Below are 21,738 nucleotides of genomic sequence, written 5' to 3' on the forward strand. Positions count from 1 at the left end.
GAGTTGTTATTTAACCCCTAATGATACAATATAAGCTTTCCATCATAAAATCGATGACAATGAAGACATAGCTCGGCAAATGCATGGAAGCCTTATAGTAGCTGGTGACTTCAACTCTAAAGCATAAAAATGCCAACGACCAACACCAGGAGCCAAAGATTCTTAATATGTCAGCAAGAGTTGGACTGGTAGTCGCTAACGTGGGCAGAGCTTCGACATTTCAGCGAATGGGTCAAATAGGCACAATAGCGGATATAACACTAGTATCAGGGAAATCTGTGCACAGAATATTTGACTGGAAAGTCTTAGACATCTACAATGGAAGCGACATTTCTTTTAGTTCTGAAGGAAGTGGGGCTCAGAATGTAGGAAATCAAACACGAACTGATCACCGATGGAACGTTAACCGACTAAACGAGACCTTCTTAATACGATAAATTGACAGGAGCCAAATCGAATCCAATGAGATAAAAAGGCAATCCCCACAGGCGAGGGGCAGAGGTATACTGGTAGACGGACGAGATAAATGCTTCAAGGGAGATTAGCCACAGTTACCACGGGACCAGAAAGGTCCACAATCGGAGCAATACAGGAAGTCGTTAATGCAGCACTGGCAAGCCAAGTGGGCAACCATGCATTCAGACCCATTGTGCTTTTGGCGGTACTAGACGTCAAAAATGCGTTTAATAGTCTCAGATGGTTGGACATGATCGATTCGCTGAACAGACGTGTCCATACCCCAGAATACCTTATGCGGCTAACTGACAGCTATCAAGGAATCGAAAACTGAGTTATTTGACAAGAGGCGTAAAAATTGATGGACATCACCTCGGAGCAGCTGAAGCAGAAATCCCGAAGACGTATTTTTCGTAGGATATGCGGATGACATAGTCGCAATCATTCCAGCACGCAATACTGAGTATGCCTAACGGGTAAAGGAATGCATGGATTCTTGTGGAATACAGCTGGCTTCTCAAAAAACTGAGCTATTGATAGTCAGCAGACAGTAGATGCCACTGGAGATGGATTTAAAGCTCACCGAGATAACTATTCACCGAGATACCTTGGGGTCAGGCTGGACTCAAAACTGACTTTCGGACCACAAATTAATAACACTAGAACCAAAAGCTGCAGAGACAACAAGGTCCCTTAGTAGACTTATGGCAAACATCGGTGTAACAATACCATCTAGACGAAAGTTGTTAATTAATACAAAAAACTCCAATCTTCTGTATCGTGTGGGCTGATTCGCTGAAAACAAATTGCAGACTGAAGATTTTTTTGGCTATACAACGAACCTCTGCCTTACGAATAACAAGCGCACGGTGTCGTGTGCTGCAGCACTCGACTTAGCATGAGTGATCCCCGTAGAATTGCTAGCCAAAAAACGCAAAAGCCTGTACGACCTCCGACAAGCTGGAAAAGCATCTAGGTAAACAGGTTTGGACCTAAAAAGAGAGACCCTTAATATCTGGCAAGAAAGATGGTGACGGGAAGGAACTGGAGAGACAGCACCGTGATGTAGACTACTACGTTACCCAAGGTCACAGCTATTTTAGCTTTTCTCTAAACAAGATGGGCAAAGGCACGTAAGCCAGCTGTATTTACGCTGATCCCGAGGCAGACAACGCAGAACACACTGTGAATAATTGTATGAAATTTGCCAAGCAACGAAATATTCGGTCAAGAGCAGTCGGACAAATTACACCGGAAACTATAGTCACCAAGATGTGCAAAAGCGAAAAGAACTGGAGGGCAGTAGCCGCTTTTATCGGAGACATTCTGCGCTCGAAGAAAAGGGACCTTGATGAAGGATATAAAAAGGAAAGGCTAAACGCAGACTATTAGACGGGCTCAATGCTAATGAATATCTATTGTGGTATATATTGGCATTTAAGTCGAGACGAGCCTTACAGCTTTGTTTGAGTAGATAATGAAAGCGCACTGCGCGCAAGAGGCCCCATTTTAAAGTAATGCGGAAGCTTCTCCGAAGTGGACGACGGTAGTGTGATATGCAAAAAACTTTCCCGCCCTCAACCCAAAAAAAAACAAGGAAGAACGCTATAGTCGAGTACCTCGACTATCAGATACCCGTTACTCAGCATTTGGGAGCAAAGGGAAATGGAGATATGCAAGTAGCAAAGCGAGATTAATATGCGCCACCTACCCGTGATCTCAATATGTGGTTATGTGGGCGGTAGACAGATTTAAGCGTTATGCGCGTTAGAATGGGCGTGGCAAACTTTTTTTTGGATCAATCGATAGATATTGACGAGACCAATACATTTTAGTTAAAATTTTTATTCTAGCATCAAAACTGTGGGAGCCACAGTTTTTGGCGGTTTGTTGGCGTTAGAGTAGGCGTGGCACATTTCTGAAACAAACTTGCGCTGCACAGGAATCTCAGGAATCTACATGCCTAATTCCATTATTGTAGCTCTTATAGCTTCCGAGATCTCAGCGTTCATACGGACAGACGGACATGGCTAGATCGACTCGGCTAGTGATCCTGATCAAGAATATGTATGCTTTATGGGGTCGAAAACGCTTCCTTCTGCCTGTTACATACTTTCCGACGAATCTAGTATACCCTTTTACTCTACGAGTAACGGGTATAACAAGAAAGGAAGTTAACTTCGGAAAGCCGAAGTTTGCATATAATCAATGTTAGTAACACCATGTTACATTTTTAAGGATTGTTGCTAGCTTCAGTGATATTTGAGTAAAATTAAATTCGAAATGCTGAGAAGTTAAAATATTCTATATCCCAGAGTAAAAGAAAATACGATCAAAATCAACAAAGCAAAATTTTTTTAAAAATAATTATTTCATTATTTCTCTGACCGTTTCCTTGGCAGCTACATGTTAGCGTCGTCCGATTTTTATTAAATTTAATTCGAAATTCCTAAAAATGAAAAATATTATATTCCCAATAGTATAAGATAATATGTGAAAAAACACCGAAGCTATATATTGTTTCATATTATTTTCCCATCAATTTTTCGATCGTTCCTATGGCAAAATTATGATAAATTCGGCAGGTTTTGGTAAAACTAAATTTGGAATTTAGAACTAATTAAAAAATGTTATTTCCAAGCGTATGATATTTTGATAAAACTAAATTCGAAATTCAGAACTAACTAAAAAATGTTATTTCCAAGCGTAGGAGGTTATATGATAAAAAAGACCAAAAATATAATTAAGAACAATATTTTTCCGATTATTCCTATGGGAGCTATAAGTTTTAGTTGTCCAATCTGGCTGGCTCCGACTTATATACTACCTGCAAAAGAAATAATACTTTTAGCAAAGCGTTAGCATTAAAACTAAGACACTAGTTTGCGTAGAAACGGACGGACAGACGGACATGGCTAGCTCGACTCGTCTAGTGATGCTGAAGAAGAATATATATACTTTATGGGGTCGGAAACGTGTCCCTTACTGCGTTATTATTATTATTAGTAATATTATTGTTATTATTATAATTATTATTATAATTATTATTATTATTATTATTATTATTATTATTATTATTATTATTATTATTATTATTATTATTATTATTATTATTATTATTATAATTATAATTATTATTATTATTATTATTATTATTATTATTATTATTATTATTATTATTATTATTATTATTATTATTATTATTATTATTATTATTATTATTATTATTATTATTATTATTATTATTATTATTATTATTATTATTATTATTATTATTATTATTATTATTATTATTATTATTATTGTTATTATTATTATTATTATTATTATTATTATTATTATTATTATTATTATTATTATTATTATTATTATTATTATTATTTTTATTATTATTATTATTATTATTATTATTATTATTATTATTATTATTATTATTATTATTATTATTATTATTATTATTATTATTATTATTATTATTATTATTATTATTATTATTATTATTATTATTATTATTATGTATTATTAGTATTATTATTATTATTATTATTATTATTATTATTATTATTATTATTATTATTATTATTATTATGTATTATTATTATTATTATTATTGTTAGTATTATTATTATTATACCCGTTACTCGTAGAGTAAAAGGGTATACTAGATTCGTCGGAAAGTATGTAACAGGCAGAAGGAAGCGTTTCCGACCCCATAAAGTATATATATTCTTCATCAGGATCACTAGCCGAGTCGATCTAGCCATGTCCGTCTGTCCGTCTGTCCGTCTGACCGTCTGTCCGTCTGTCTGTCCGTCCGGATGAACGCTGAGATCTCGGAAACTATGGGAGCTAGGCTATTGAGATTTGGCGTGCAGATTCCTGAGCTTCTTACGCAGCGCAAGTTTGTTTCAGCAATGTGCCACGCCCACTCTTACGCCCACAAACCGCCCAAGACTGTGGCTCCTACAGTTTTGATGCTAGAATAAAAATTTTAACATAAGTGTATTCTTCTCATCAATACCTATCGGGTGACCTGAAAAAAAAATTGCCACGCCCACTCTAACGCCCACAAACCGCCCAAACCTGTGGCTCCTACAGTTTTGATGCTAGAATAAAAATGTTAACTGAAATGTATTGGTCTCGTCGATACCTATCGATTGATCCAAAAAATTTTGCCACGCCCACTCTAACGCCCATAACGCTTAAATCTGTTTACCGCCGGTAGGTGGCGTATTTAAATCTCGATTTGCTGCTTGCATATCTCCATTTCCCTTTGGTCCCTTTAGCTAAGTAACGGGTATCTGATACTCGAGGTACTCGACTATAGCGTTCTTCCTTGTTTTTATTATTATTATTATTATTATTATTATTATTATTATTATTATTATTATTATTATTATTATTATTATTATTATTATTATTCTTATTATTATTATTATTATTATTATTGTTATTATTATTATGAGTTGTGAAAAACAATCACACTCTATTTCATGTATATATATTACACTGTAATATGTAATATTTGCACATTTGTGGTTATGTACATATGTGTGTCATTGTGCGTGCAGTTTCAATTTTGTGTTCTCTCACTCTCATTTTTTCTAAGACTTCCCCACGCGTCCCTTTTCAACAACCTTAAAACCGAGATTACTTTTAACTCGGAATACTAAAATCGACATCGAAGACCAAATTCTCAAACTGAGGAGAACCGATTTCGGCTTTTTTTGTTCTCAAATTTTTCTGGGTTTAGTTTAGGAATAAAATGGAAGGAACACCTCAAGATATGGCAGAACAGTATGTTTTCTAGTCTTTTTTAAATTCTGATCTGTTTTCTAAATATCAAAACCAAAACTTTCAGTGTCACAAACTCAGCCACCAGTGATTCTATTTTTTATCGGTATAGCTTACGAAGACTTGGGTATTAATGATGTGAATATACTACAGTTTTGGCATTAATTCAACGCTACACTTTTTTAAAATCTATACGTTCAATTCTAAGTTCTATATTAAAGAGTAGCATATGTTATACCGTGTTGTTTATTTGATACGAGGTACATTTGACATTTCAGTTTAAATTGAGTACTTGTGGTTTCAAGAAAAAAAACTTGAGGTAGTATAAAAAAGCAGAAGTAGTTATTACTATATATTTTAAATAGTTTAAGCGTTGATCAATCAACTTAATGGGTATAAAACGCATGGAAATAAAAAAAAAACATGTAACATAACAGTATTGAGGAAATTTAAAAATTTTATAACAGGATCAGTACTATGCTCAAGGCGCGGGTTTGATGAAGTCCTCGTGTCCAAAGATCGGCAGGGTATCGACTCTTCAGTCTTTTTCTGGTTGTTGGATTAGCCAAGGATGCTGCTAGTTGGTTGGTGTGGGCTGGTGGACGGTCATTGTATCCGCTAGAATGCATATTGATTTGCTCTCTCACCGGGGGATGTAAAGATCGCTAGCTAGGACCTCGTTTCTTACATACCACGGCGCAATCGCAATCGTGCGTAGCGGCTGGTTTTGCACTCTTTGGATCCTTATGACATTTGAGTCTAAAGCGGTACCAATGTTTGTTTGCGATATGTATTTATAGGATCAATCGACTTGTACAGCAACATCTTGTTGCTGAGGCTAAGTTTGCTTGTTGCTTTCATGCATTCAATTTAGCTTCCGTTGCTTAGCGCAACATATTGATGTTACCTTCGTTATTTGCTGCCTCCACGAAAGTCGTTCGTCCAATGTCAAACGCAAGTACTAAGCGTGAGGAGATTGCGGTATAGCTGAGTCCTGGAATTTTACTCTGGGGAGGATTTGACTTCGTAAAGAGAAGTTGCAGTGCTGAAACGTATTCCCGTTTATCGAGATGTTCCATCTATTCTTCCATTTGCCGTACAGGTACAAGAAGTTTTGAGAATTTTTAGTCGCCTTAATTCAACACATGGAGTTGGCAATAAAGGCTGTATCATCAGCATACGTGAGGTACGGCATGTCGAATGCATATGATAGATGACCTTTCATCTCTTACATCTACCATCCAATTTTATTTTAAAAGATACGATTTTAGGAGAAGATATTGTGCAGTTGGCAGAACAGTTTTCAGCTTAAAGCCTAGTACTCACATCGACGAAAACCGCGAGCTAACCATAGGAGTGAGCGAGAGGCAAACAGGCGGCTAAAGGTTTTCGTCGTGTCTGTTTTTCAGCGCGGTACTCAGATGAGCTAAGGGAATACCAAAAAAAATACTAGATTTCGCGAGTGAATTTTCGATGAACGCCGTTAGCCGCGGCCCAAAGAATAAGAAATTTTATCTTTGGCGGTGTTCGTGCAGAAGCGGTGGGAAATTTAAATATTAAAAATGGAAGAAAAACACCAAAAACGGCTAAAGGAGGTCAGTGCAAATGAAGAAGGACGCCTAATCCAAGCTGTTGCCCATTATTGTGGGACTTGGCCGACAGGAAGCAATACCACAACGGGCCAAATCCGCAGAATAGTTAAAGCGCTAGGGGAGATCCATTAAAGAATCCCAGTGCTAAGGAACATGGGACATCGTTCGATCTCCGACGAGCTCTCCATTGAGGACTCCACCTCCACCATATACTTGAGAGCTAAAGCGGAGTTGCAGGACGCGCCGGCTTCTGTAGGAAGGAGAAAATGTGGTCGCCCGCTAAGGGGCAGCTGGAGGAGCCACCACCAGCCATTATTGGCCAGCCTATTGGGACTCGGAGCTGGGCTGCAGATGGCGCGGGAAAGATAGCGAAGCATCCGTGGGACGATAAGGAAGCCTTAAAATTCTAATTTACATAAAAACATTCGTTGAACATTTTATTTATTTTTATTTTAATTTCTTTGTGCACCAGCAGACCCTTCTTTTTTAAATTGCTCCAATTAATTTGTTTTCCGTTTGGCAACAAGCCCAGCTGCTTGACAGTAAGACCATGCCACATGCATTGCGGGTGAACTTTGAAAACTTCGGTCACACTACAAAGAATAAGATTTTTCGACTAGTGAAACTCTTAGCCTATCTGAGTACTAGGCTTAAACAGCGGACAATAGTGACAAACACGATCAAAAGCTTCTTTAAGGGAGACTGCTGAACTGCACTGTTTATTTTCTAAGGCTTCAAGGATTTACCGCGTTACCCGATGGGCATGCTCTGGGGTACCATGGTGACTTCTAAGGCAAAGCTGGTAGTCTGGAATGGCAGCCTGTACCCTTCTTACTGCCATCATTCTACTAAGTAATATTCTCTTGACCATTTTGGCGAAAGTGAACAGCAAACTTACTGGCTGGTAGGTCGCAACAAGGCTTTCCCGCTTACCTAGCTTGGGTACCATCGCTATTACAGCTCACTTCCACTGCGTGGGTAAATGGTGGATACGAAACATGGAGTTGAAAATGAGAGCTAAAAATAGTATACTCTTTTTAGGTAACGCCTTGGGAATTTTTCTGTCTATGCCGTCGAAACTTGGGTATTTAAAGGCAGACATTTTCCGGGGTCACATGGGTAACAGGTTCGATTGCCGCGGAAGGTGCATTTAGGAATGCTCTGGTTTCATCGACGACTTCAGACCTATCAAGATTGAATGACTAAAAGGGCCCTTCCAATTCCTTAGCAAAGGCCATCAAAATTTTGCCGTCTGATCTGCACCATGTGTTGTCAGCACGCTTAAGTTGAATTCGGCGAGGGGGCTGTAATTTTATATATCCTTGTTGCTCTCCAGAGGTTAATTCCAAACAATTTTGTGGGATCAGCATTGCGGTGCAAATCGGCAAAGTATTCACCCTTCGTTCTAAGCAATTGTTTCTTAAGATCGTTCTCAGCACGCCGATATTCTCTTTTGTCAGCACACCCAATAAAATATCGTCATCAATATGCCCGTACTTAGGTGTCAATATGATACTATTGAGTGACAAAAAATCTTTGATACGAAGAACATCAAATTGACCCTAATATAGGATCACTTTGCAACTTGAAAAAAAGTTTTCTACAAAAAAGCTTTTTTGTCACAAAAAAGGATTTTGCCGCTGGATAAAAAAATGTATGTGTGGCTCAGAGTGCTATTGTATTTGATGCACGGACCAAAGGGGTTATTGGTTCGAGTCCCGCTCGTGACAAACTTATTTTTCTTCGTTATTTGAAATCTGAAAACTTTTTAAATACAACACTATTATTAAGAAAACGTTAGATATTATTCTTAAAAATCTTACAGCGTACTCTGCATCGGCGCGTACATGATCCGGGGACCTTTTGCATCAGGGACAGACACCTAGTGGTGTATCCAGTGGTATATCTCACAACGTTTCCCGCGGGTGTTTAGTTCAAATCCCATGATAACCGATACTTGAGCGCAGTTCGAAAGTCGAACAATCAAAAAAAGTTTTTAACGGTATCGAAGTATCCACGGTTGTTGTCAAAGTTACACTATTTAGGGTCAAACAGGATTTTTCATACAATGTAGTATACTTTTGTTACTTATTTAGGATCAAATCAAATTAACACTCAAAGAATTATTTTGGGTGCACAAACATTTTAGTAGCTTCCTTAATGTCATTAGAAGTGTTTAGATGCATTTTGAGATTTGATAGACCGTTAATCTCTTTCTGAAAGTGCGGTATATTTGCATTCTGAGGCCGGATGTGGAAAAGCTTAAAAGCGAAAACTCTACTGTATTATTAAGGATGGGATGTGGTCCGAACTCAGTTCAAGAATATCCGAAATGGTTAGAAAATCACAATGAACTCCTTTGTAGATGGCGCGTAAGGTGAAGGCCCTCCGGTAGCATGAACCTGCGTATGAGATGTGAGTATAATACCCGCTAGAGCTCTGCCCCTGTTTGTAGATGCGCGGATTCTGGGACAATTAGCATATTCATTTGCAAAATTATCACAGGTGTTGCTGTGCACGAACATGTCCGATCATGTTGGCGAATAATATTTCTTATGATTGTAAAACTAATTTAGAAATTAAAAGAACCTCAATAAAATAAATCTCACAAGTTAATGATTCTCAGATGTGGAATATTTTCAAACACACATTTTTCTTTCCGCCGCAGAACGTTTAACTGGTAAATTGTCTAAGATTCTCTCCTTTCCACAAATGGGTCAAAAAACATTTCATAAAAGGGATTCAAGCAAGACCTACCCGAACATGCCTACCTGTCTATTACCTGACCGCAATAAAAGGGACACATGCATAAGCTTTATAGCGCACGCTCATTGACAAGATCATGGGCCTCACGCCAACGACCTCACGGCTGACTTCTACCTGTAACATGTCCCATAATAGGGGTTGAAATTAAGAACGCGCAAGAACTCGCAAGTAGCCAACATATCTCAGTCAAGGAAATATTTTCCATTCCCGTACCTGTAATTTTAACTCGAAATAAAAAGTCAAATGTCAGAATAACCTGTATTTTTGAATTTAAAAGTATGCACCTCTCATCTTCAATATTATCGTACACGCCCACCTCAAACACTATAAATGATCGAGGACAATAGTTAGTTGTTACGTACGCCCTCCCACATACAAAGATTAACCCCGGAAAAACAACTGTCGTAAGTTGAAGGTAGGGGCCGCTAATAACTAACCACACTCAGATTAATAAGGGAAAACAGAAATACAACTCGACAACTCACGGGTGTCGCATGGCCATGACAACGACCACGATCGGCCGTTGACTCATAAGATAAGGGAAATGGAGAAACAGTAAACCTAGGTGGGAACACCTAGTTAATTCATCCAATATGGGGGGCTAGCGAAAGCTCTAATCCGGTATAAAAGACCCCAGCCAAATAGAGAAGACAGAAGAAGGCTGGTGTCCGGAAGGATGTCTTGACCGTTTCCCTAGGAACAACTTCATCCAGGAGAACGACCTGATTACCGGTCCTGCGATCGACCACACTCTGAAGGAAGTCCACCTGCAAAATTCCGAAGGACGAAAAGAACTAGTGAACCAAGTGCATGGCCTAAGGACCCCAAGATGGGCAGCAAAACGACCAAAGTGGCCGGCAGCACCGCCAATGTGATTAACACCGTAGAGATCGTTGTCTACAAGGACGATATTCAAGATGTCAACAGGACCTTGAAGCTCATCGTTGGGCTACTCCTAGTCCTAGTGATCCTTAAGGTGGTTAAGATGTACAAGCGCTCTGTTCAGAGACGCCGCGACCAACATCATGCCCTGGAGAAAGTGGTGACCCACATCGGAGCATAAGCCGAGCAGATACAGTGAAGTGAAACAGCAAAAAGACAATAGAAACAATAAAAGGCGAATAAATTGCACTTCAAAATTATAAACAAAAAGTGAATCGCCAAAAGCAATTACAAACAATTTGAGAGTGCATGCATTTCTGAATGCAAGTGTAAACAGAACCCCCAAATACATACGCTGAACAAGAAATTGGAGCTGCACCAACCAGCCCCAGCCCGAGCATTGGAACTGACGTGTGCCGCAGTGGAACTCTCATACGATGCATACATACATACATATCTATGCAGCGATATTGTTATTTTTTTATGTAACGTAATTTTCGTGTTATGTTTTTGTGAACCGCCATCAAATCTTGCACGTATATATATATATAAACCAATTATAACATCTTCAAAAGCCCAGGATCCGGAGCGTCGAGATCTCATCGCCTAGGATTAAAAGGAGGGTAAGTTTGTCGGAACACGATTCCTTTCTTATGAATACATATATATATATATATCCGTGCACCATGATCACTTCAGAAGCTTTAGCAAAGACTATAGAGAATGATCCACAATTTAACGTACGAATTCTATACTTGTTATTAAAAGCAACCCTACCAATAAATGTGCATGAATTAGGGTATTTATATATTAAGACCTTCCGTCTAGATTTTTCACCACTTGCCCCCTGTAACAAGACCGAAAAGGCAAGCATTATCTCTGCCGTTCCAACGGTCATTGTCCTTTCCCGTTTTAGATAAGAATTTATTTTTGGGCAATGTTAATACCTTCCTAGTTAAGACCAAGAATTAATCTGTTGGGAATACATGTAATAATATATAATATTTATATATAATAATTGTTTCATATATATAATCATTTAGATATACTTTTCTTTTTTGTACCTTTTTTTATACATACAAACATTTAATTATATGTTAATTTTTCAGCGGTGAGTATCAGCCTTGTAATTGTATGTACAACTGCAAGAGCCCTCTGAGCGACGTTTGTAGTCGTGAATAGTCAGCATTTTGCTGATGTGTTGCACCTTCACTGGTGGTAAAATCGATACTCTCCGCTAAAACAATAATTGTCAATTAATTTAATTTCTATATGAATTAGCCAATATTATGTTATTCAATCCCGGCACACGCCGACATAAATATTATTTAATAAATTTATAATGTGAAAAAGAATTCGAAACCATGGTGTGCTAGAACTCTAACAAAGGGGGTGTGCTGACGCGAGGAGTGGAGTAGGTCAAGAACAATGACATAACTTTTGACGGACAACCTTGACAATAGGGGATCGTATTGCGCGGCCCGCGACGATCCATTGGCACACAAATGTGTGAAGGGGAGGGAATATGGCCAAAACACAGCCCGATCGTATTGCGATCAAGCGACAGCTGAGCTTGTTGGCAGTGTGGACTGATGACTGACGAACTTTATGACTAATATTATTTTCCAGGCACATTTAATATTTATTCTCGTTATGTTGGAGAGGAGAGAGACTTACCAAAATCCCACGACCCGAATACGACGTAGCTTATGCCGGGAAATAGTGCCTGAATATCGGACGCCTCTCCCTCGGCCCAAGTCCTTGTCAGGACTCGGGAAGGAATTTTACCAGGGCCCGCAATTTCCGTACCTGCGGTATCGGAGTGGATGTACCTAGGGATGGCAGAATAGAGGCCCGACTTTGAAATGTTCTTAACCTTAGAAATTCTCCGTTTTGTTCATGGACAAATTTACCAGAATTTCCTTAAATCAAGAACTATGAGTTATCCTTTTTATAATACTATACTTACAACTACGTGCTGAACGACTATTTGTTGAAATTAACGTAGATACAAATTATAGGTGCTTTCTGGCCGACACCCCACGACGTACTAAGCATTTGCCAGGTCGTTTGATAGGTTAGAGTCCAGAAAGAGCAGGAGCGCAAGCATTACGGTAACGCAATAAGCAGTTGCGGTGCGGGTCTACTGTTCGTTTGTCGATCCAGGACAGAATAGGGGTGGGGGAAATGACAGGAAACGCAAAGCCGACGCGCCACAACGTACTAGGCATTTGTCCGGTCGTTTGCTTGGTTCGAGTCTTTGCGGTTTCCCTTGACATATTTGGGCGGTGGGCGTATTAGGCTAGTTGGTCAGGTCGTTTGCTTGGTTAGAGTCCAGAGAAATAGGAGACGATTGTGGAGCCCGAGAATGATCGGTCAAGCAACCTGATTTCCGACGACTGGCGGGAGGACAGATTGGACAGATTTCATATTTAAACACGGCCGTTCCTTTTGGAACATTTGAGCTGAATAGAAAAAGGGAAAGTAAGGGCAGGTTAGTTTAGCGGAACCCAGATGTGTAGAAGCGGCTAACAACCCCTAGTTAGGGATATTTATTTTGTTTTTTTTTGGGCTTAAATATCGGACGGTTCTTGACAGAAGAGAATTTTGAGAAGCAGAAAGAAGCACCCCCAGTTTATAAACATTTTTATTGTCGACTTATTCAGCGTTAACGTCGCTGACCGGGTGTTTTGAAACGAATCAAGCGAATACCAATCGAAAAAGAAGTGAAGACAATTTTAGTGCGTTTATTAATCAGCACAAAGTGACAGTCTATAAAAAAAATAGCGGAGGCCTTTAAAAGAAGGCCCAATAACATAAACGAAGGGGGCCAAGAAGAAGGTCCTATTCCAACCCAGCACCGGAAGAGTGACCCGAGCAACAACGCGCGGCGAAAATCACCAACCTCGCAGTGCAAGCGCGAGTTACCGACCAGTCGGTAGGTAACGACCCCCCGGCCAAGCCACCCAGAGCTACCCTAGAATTGGTACGCTGACTGGGCGGCCACTTCATATTTATACGGATACAATTATGTTGCAATCTAAACAATGCACAAAATCGGGCAACGACCACTTGAGTCGTTGCCCCGCTAACGTTTTGCTGACACTGCAACAGGATGCCCCGACCCTCAGGAAATATGACACGAGCAGCACTTGGATTGGAGTTCCAGATAAACATTCATTTATTTCACTTTGTAGTTATATATAAGCATTTTATGTATTAGCATATAAGACTCTATGTACACTTCGGCAGCGGCGGCTACTCAGCCACCGCTGAACAATATAGTTTTCAGTTTGAGAATTAACTCCAAACATAGCGGTTCCATTTTATTCCGAGACTTAAAACCAAATCAAGAACTATCCGAGGACCAGTAACCAGAACCAGGAGAAACCCACTCTTTGGATCCAGGAACGGAACCATAACTGGCGCAGCCGACTGACGAATCAGGATGGACCTTATCATCTTTGTTACATTGTAAGAAGTACACACAATAGGAAGGTGAAGTATTCTTGTGAATCAATATAATGCCCGAATTAAAATGAAAAGATGCAACCGTGATAATATGACAAAACAAGCAAAAAAAGTTTTATAAATTTAAAGGACGTGTAAAGAAAATTAAGGAAAAATAATAATAAAGAAAAAAAAAAAAAAAGAAGAAGAAGATGAGTGCAGTGCAATTCTTTGAAATTAAAATAAACTTGGCCAAGGCCCAATGCCGTCGGCAAATCTTAGCAAATTGGAAAAAAATTAAAGTTTACTGTGAATAAAGTTGTAAAAAAAAAAATAAAATATATATAGATACAAATAATTATCAAAAATTTGTGAGAAGTTAGAGTGATTTAGTTCTGCAATCCCATCGCGTGTTTTGCAGGATTTCACCAACAAAAAAAAGGGAAGAAAGAAGAATAAAGATTAAAAGAAAAATTAATATATAAATTGGCGAAATAGTTCTGCAATCCCATCGCGTGTTTTGCAGGACTTCACCAACAAAAAAGAAAGAAGAATAAATATCAAAAAAATTAAAATATAAATTGGTGAAATAGTTCTGCAATCCCATCGCGTGTTTTGCAGGACTTCACTAGCAAAAAAAAAAGAAAGAAGAATAAAGATCTAAAGAAAATATATATATATATAAATTCGTGAGATAGTTCTGCAATCCCATCGCGTGTTTTACAGAACGTCAATTTGACGATTTATGGCAAATTGTGTTATTGATCTCGCTGATGTTTTTAAATAAAAAATAAAAATAAAAATAAAAAAAATATTAGAAGAGAAGATATTATTAATATAATAAAAACTTTATGAAACAATTCTTGTAATCCCATCGCGTGTTTTGCAAGGGTTTCAGTTTCAAGGTGATTCAAGTGAACTTCATTGAAGGCTGGTTTCAGTACACCTTATATACAATTTGTTGAGAAATAAGAAATCTTTTGCTTGTTTTCTTATATACGTCGGTAATTTAAATCTTATGACCACCATTCACCAATGGAAAGGTTTTCTTATGTAAGAAGTTGAGTAAATAATATTATCTTACAGGTAAATGCCACAAGAATACAGCACCGAAGAAAACACTCTACACTACAAGCTTCAAATCAACACCAGTAACTTTAAGTACATACATATATAAGAAGTTGAGTAAATAATATTATCTTACAGGTAAATGCCACAAGAATACAGCACCGAAGAAAACACTCTACACTACAAGCTTCAAATCAACACCAGTAACTTTAAGTACATACGACACGATATTTTTAAGCATATTTTACACCTTACACTGAGCAAATTTTTTTATTTTTCCCTAAAAGTAACAATAAATTAATTTAATGCCTAATATTGCGAAAGTTAGGAATTTGCTACCTACAAACAAAGTCACCACTAGAGGAGCTAGTAAAAAACAGACCACTAATAGCCACTAATAGAAGGAAATTCGCTGTCATTAAGACCAATAGTTACACCCTCACCTGCGACCATGGACTCGAGCAATAATTCTTCACCATCTCACCTTAGTTCTGCGGTTGTAAATCATGCGGATTTGTTAGCTTCTATGAAAATTCCAGACGTTATTCGTTTCTTACCTCCTTACTCTGGGGACCCCTTTGCTTTGAACGAATTTATAAACAATGTGGAAGAGATAATTCTAATGATTAGGGGTACGGACCAGACTCCGTATGGACAGATGCTTCTTAGGGCAATTAGACAAAAGATAGAAGGCAAAGCAAACGAGGCAGTAATCGCTTCGGGAGCTAGACTTATCTGGGACGATATTAAGGATGCACTGATAAGGCACTGCAGAGACAGGAGGGACGAGGATACCCTCATGTCAGAGCTTTATAATTTGAAACATAAACAGCTACCCTTGCAAAGATCTTTTGATCAAATCACAAAAATTAAACTAGCATTGTTCAGGATAATCGATAATGAGGAAACTGAACAACTCGCGATTAGAGTTAGACAAAGGGTAGTGTCTCAAGCTTGCTTATCAGCGTTCCTCGCAGGGCTCAGAGGAAATTTGAGCGCCATAGTTAGAGCTTTTAGACCAACAGGATTGGAGGAAGCTTATGATATGGCTATGAAAGAAAGAAATTTGTATTTTGCGGAAAATGCCACGTACAGTGTGCAGAATAGGCAGCCAAATAGGTAAAACGATCGTTTTCCCCCAAATCAATACTCGAATCAATATCAATATAAAAATTACAATCAATACCAAAATAGAGATAATAATCGCTATGGCCGAACAAATAGAACTTCGTATGACCGAACTAATTACAATACCAATCGTAACAATAATTTCCCACAAATTACAGCAGGCGACGATGTCCCAAGCACATCGAGCGCCGCAGCAAAGAGAAATTCTTCGAATAATAATAGGGTTCAATCGAACGGACAGAGACTTTTCAATATCGAGACAAGGAATAAAGCAGAGGAGACACAAGTGGAACACAATCTGGTGGACGAGCCAAATTTTCAGTCAAGAGCCTCGAGCCATCGAAAGGATTCCTGAGTAAATACAGGCTACAGGCAGACTTACCATACGTAACACTTTCATTTCAAAACAAAAAGAATTTAACATTTTTAGTAGTCTGAGCCTGTACTCAGAGGGCTCCTTCATTGACCCTAAATTCGTAACAGATAAAGAAAGAGTCCCATTAGATAATCCAATTCAGATCACAACGGTACTTTCCGAGCACTCGATTAAACAGATGGTTGTATTTACCATATTTGAGGAAATTAATGACGTCAGGGAGTTCCCTTTTCTAATATTTGACTTCAACCAATTCTTCGACGGATTAATTGGCATGAATATCCTGTCACAACTCCCAGCAAGAATTGATATTGCGCAACGAACCTTCACTACCCCAGCATTCGAAATTCCCCTATATATTGTACCAAATCGCTCTTCTGAAATTTATGAAATAGAGGAGGAGTCCAAAGCATTAATTACGGTGCATGTAAGCATTAAAGAAGGCCCATTTTTATGTGACCACATTCAGATGGAACAAAACTTCTTCATAACACCGGGCTTATATTCCGCACACAATAACCTTGCCAAAATCGAAATCAATAATTTTTCTGTCACGCCAAAAAATTTTGCTTAGATTCAAGCCTACAAGTAAACAAGTTCGAAGAGGACGACTTTATAGTTATGAAAGTGATGCCAGATAACCCTGAATACAGTCAGGAACATTATTCCTCAGGATTTCACAATATTAGAACAGATCATCTGAATGAGGAAGAAAAAAGACAGTTGTCTCAACTTTGTGACAAATTTGCCGATTTGGTATTTCACGAAGGAGACAAATTGTCCTTCACGAACAAAGTAAAACATGACATCAAAATTACGGACAACAAGCCCGTGTTTTGCAGGCCGTTTCGATTCAGTCCCATCGAATCAACGGAAATCCAAAATCAAATAGACAAACTTCTAAATCAAAACATAATTAGGCACAGTCATTCGCCTTGGAGCTCACCAGTTTTCCTAGTTGCAAAAAAGTTAGACGCATCCAAAACAAAGAAATGGAGAATGATCGTAGATTTCAGGAAATTAAACGAAAAGACAGTAAAGGACAGGTATCCTATGCCCAACATCAACGATGTTCTAGATAGAATAGGCAGAGCCAAATATTTTACAGCCATAGATCTCGCTAGTGGCTACCATCAAATTGAGATGGAGCCAAGAGACATATCAAAGACAGCCTTCACGGCACAAGGAGGGCATTACGAGTTCGTTCGTATGCCGTTCGGTCTGACTAATGCTCCAGCGACCTTCCAAAGAGTCATGGACAACGTGTTAGCGGACCTGAACGGAGATTGTTGTCTAGTATATTTAGATGGCATTATGGTCTTCTCACCGTCTCTACAAGAGCATATCTGCGACCTAGAATCCGTATTTTCCAGACTAAAACGGGCCAACTTGAAAATCCAACCGGACAAGTCCGAATTCTTACGCAAGGAAATAGAATATTTAGGACACATAGTTACAGAAGACGGGATCAAACCGAACCCCAAGAAAATTGAGGCCATAAAGGTTTTTCCAATTCCGACCACGAGGAAGGAAATTAAATCTTTTCTGGGTCTTTTGGGATATTATAGGAAGTTTATTAAAGACTTCACGAAAATCACCAAGCCCATGACCAAACAGTTGAAAGGAAAAGCCCCGGTATTACCAACCGAGGAGTTCAAAGAAGCGTTCAATACTTGCAAAACTCTACTCTGTAATGACCCTATTTTGAAATATCCTGATTTTACCAAACCCTTCGTCTTGACCACAGACGCCAGCAATGTGGCGATAGGTGCAGTTCTCTCGCAAGGGACGCTGGGTTCTGATAGACCAGTATGTTTCGCTAGCAGGACGCTCAATGATCGGGAAGTAATGTATTCGACCGTGGAAAAAGAGATGTTAGCTATCATTTGGGCAACCAAATATTTTCGGCCTTACCTCTTCGGCCAAAAATTCCAGATAGTGACCGATCACAAACCCTTAACTTGGTTGATGAACTTCAAAGAACCAAACTCAAAATTGGTCAGGTGGAAGTTGCAACTGTTGGAATACGACTATGAAGTTGTATACAAGAAGGGATCCCAAAACGTCGTGGCCGATGCGTTAAGTCGTGTAGAAATACAGACAAACCGCATATCTAATTCTTTACCTAACAGTTTGACAAATTCAAAATCCATAATTATTTCAGATAGACCTTTGAACGAATTTAAGGCACAGTACATTTTTGAAATAGGTAACGAGGAAAAAACAAGAAATTGCATCCTATTCAAAAACAAGTTCAGGCGCACCATATCCAAAGTTAATTTTGACCTCGACGGGATTACTGACATTTTACGAGAAATCCTAGCACTCAGCAGAATACACGCCATTTTCGCCACGGATTCCATTTTCAAGTTAATACAGGAAGCCTATCTTAAGTACTTTCAAAACTACAAGATAATCAGATGCAAATATCTTTTAACAGATGTCACTACTACACTGAAACAACATTCAGTAGTTACGGATTATTACCTAAAAAACAACCATCGTGGAATTGAAGAAACTTTAAACCATTTAAAAAGAACACTCTATTTTTCCTACATGAAACAGAAAATTACTCAAATAATTAATCAATGCGATATTTGTCAAAAACTAAAGTATGATAGAAGACCACCAAAACCAATATATCAAAAGACAGAAATTCCTGAAGTACCATTACAGATAGTACACATGGATATTTACACTATTAATGGTCAAACAATTCTGACATTGATTGACAAGTTTTCAAAATATGCTAGCGCCTATACAATTCCGGCTAGGAGTTGTATAAACGTAGTCAAATCTTTGAGACACTATTTTTGTTTTGTAGGTATTCCAACAATTAGGAAACGACACCCCTTTACTCAAAATAAATCTGGGACAAGCTAAAATAGTACAATCGCACAAATACCTTACGCATAGAATTAATCTACAAGATTTTATAGACGGCGTCGTTAATTTCGAAAGAGCAATTCATCAATTGAGAGAACCCACCGACTCAAAGAACGAAATCGATAGCTTATCTACGAAGCTTCAGCAGCTAAGAGGCAGGGTAGAAAGGTTATTACCCAAGAAAAGGTTAAGACGGGGACTAATAAACGGACTAGGTAAAGTCGTAAAAATAGTTACTGGAAATTTAGACGAAGACGACGGACGTAGAATCGAGAATAATTTCAAAACGATCACGAACAATCAAAAAGAACTAACAGCAAAAGCCAACAAACAAGAAATATTCAACAATGACATAAAAGAGAGATTTAACAATATTACGGAACACATAAATAGGGAACAACAAATAATTAACCAATACCTAAACAACTACAAGAATATGATTTTCAAAAACTTAAATTCTGAACACCATATATCACACACACTGCAATATATATCACGAATTAACATAAATATTGATGTATTATCTAATCATTTAAATAATATAGAAGAAAGTATGTTACTTGCCAGACTAAATATTGTACCCAATTTCATTGTATCAGAACAGGAACTAACGATAATCAGACATGAGTTAAACGATCCAGAATTATGTAATTTGTCTAATGAACATATTCTCGACATACTAGAATTAGATACTTTCATGATCGGAATTAAGATCAATTTTAGAATTAAGATACCCACATTTAAACAGGTCGTGTACCAATTTTAACACATCGTCCCCTTACCTATTAATGAATCAAAATTTTTAATACTACCTAAGTATGTGGCATACCATGATGCTAAAGACGTACATTACTTTATGAACAAATGTAATAGGGTAGATAAACATTATATCTGCGAAAATTTGTTATCAATCAGAGACAATCCTGAAACCGAGTGCCTCAATAGCATATTCACGCTAAATTCTGCCAATTGTAAAGTCAAGGATGTAGGAAACAAAGAAATAATAACGGAGATAGAACCAGGACACATCCTAATTTTAAACACAGTCAACTCTACCATTGCATCAAATTGTACAACGAAATTCTCTATAAAGGGATCTGCTCTAGTGACGTTCAAAAACTGCGAAGTATCCATCAACCAAATTCCCTATGACAAAGAATTGTCACTATACGAGGAGAAGATAGACGTTACAATTCCAATTATACAGAACATTAACTTCACCGACCATATCGAAGACATTAACCTACACAATTTAAACTTAAGGTCCATCAATGCTTCCAACTCGATCATTTATTGGAAAAATTTTACAACTACCAATTTTGGAGCGGTATATTTACTATTGTTATTCGGAATCGTAGTATCAGTCTTGTTGATCAACATGAAGAAGAAGGTCATATTCTCCACCATACCAGAGCCGAGTTTCGTGACATCCACACCATCACTGTGGCCGTCACTTCAATCCAGGAGGGGAGGAGTTACCGACCAGTCAGTGGGTAACGACCCCCCGGCCAAGCCACCCAGAGCTACCCTAGAATTGGTACGCTGACTGGGCGGCCACTTCATATTTATACGGATACAATTATGTTGCAATCTAAACAATGTACAAAATCGAGCAACGACCACTTGAGTCGTTGCCCCGCTAACGTTTTGCTGACACTGCAACAGGATGCCCCGACCCTCAGGAAATATGACACGAGCAGCACTTGGATTGGAGTTCCGGATAAACATTCATTTATTTCACTTTGTAGTTATGTATAAATATTTTATGTATTAGCATATAAGACTCTATGTACACTTCGGCAGCGGCGGCTACTCAGCCACCGCTGAACAATATAGTTTTCAGTTTGAGAATTAACTCCAAACATAGCGGTTCCATTTTATTCCGAGACTTAAAACCAAATCAAGAACTATCCGAGGACCAGTAACCAGAACCAGGAGAAACCCAGTCTTTGGATCCAGGGACGGAACCATAACTCGCGCCGGGGCTAGGAGATTCACCTGAAAGAGAGCCGTGGGAGCTCGCACAGAATCAGCCAGAACAGGTAGATACCCTGTCTGAGGGAAACAATCTGGACCAGTATACTGGAATGGAAGGAGCCGCCGGTGGGGAGAAACTACCCCTAGGACCGCCGAAGGTGAGATCAAGCATGCTTCCCCAATTTTAGAGGCATGAAGAGGAAAACTTAGAGGCTGCCGAGTGGCGGGAATAAAGATTGATGGAGCTCTTAAGGCAGAGCAACGAAATGCAGCGTGGTATGAGCGCCCAGATAGAAGCGCTGAAAGCACAAATTACCAAATTGCAGTCTCCAACATCCAGGAGACCCGAACAGAAGGGACTGC

General features: G+C 38.5%; 1 protein-coding gene and 2 long non-coding RNA genes across 11 annotated transcripts in view; all 3 read right to left on the reverse strand.

Annotated features, from left to right (window-relative positions):
• Positions 1–21,738, reverse strand: part of LOC139352897 (uncharacterized) — a 208,582-nt gene that overhangs the window by 80,618 nt on the left and 106,226 nt on the right. The window lies entirely within an intron of this gene.
• Positions 7,343–9,809, reverse strand: LOC139353245 (uncharacterized). The gene is made up of 2 exons (XR_011604417.1): positions 8,666–9,809; positions 7,343–8,606 (listed from the first exon to the last, which is right to left on the reverse strand). It is a non-coding gene; the product is annotated as an uncharacterized lncRNA (long non-coding RNA).
• LOC139352898 (uncharacterized) lies at positions 10,993–13,485 on the reverse strand. The gene is made up of 3 exons (XR_011603942.1): positions 12,460–13,485; positions 12,168–12,322; positions 10,993–11,727 (listed from the first exon to the last, which is right to left on the reverse strand). It is a non-coding gene; the product is annotated as an uncharacterized lncRNA (long non-coding RNA).

This window comes from Drosophila suzukii, chromosome 3, assembly GCF_043229965.1.
Source record: "Drosophila suzukii chromosome 3, CBGP_Dsuzu_IsoJpt1.0, whole genome shotgun sequence".
In the NCBI taxonomy this organism is placed as follows: Eukaryota; Metazoa; Arthropoda; class Insecta; order Diptera; family Drosophilidae; genus Drosophila; species Drosophila suzukii.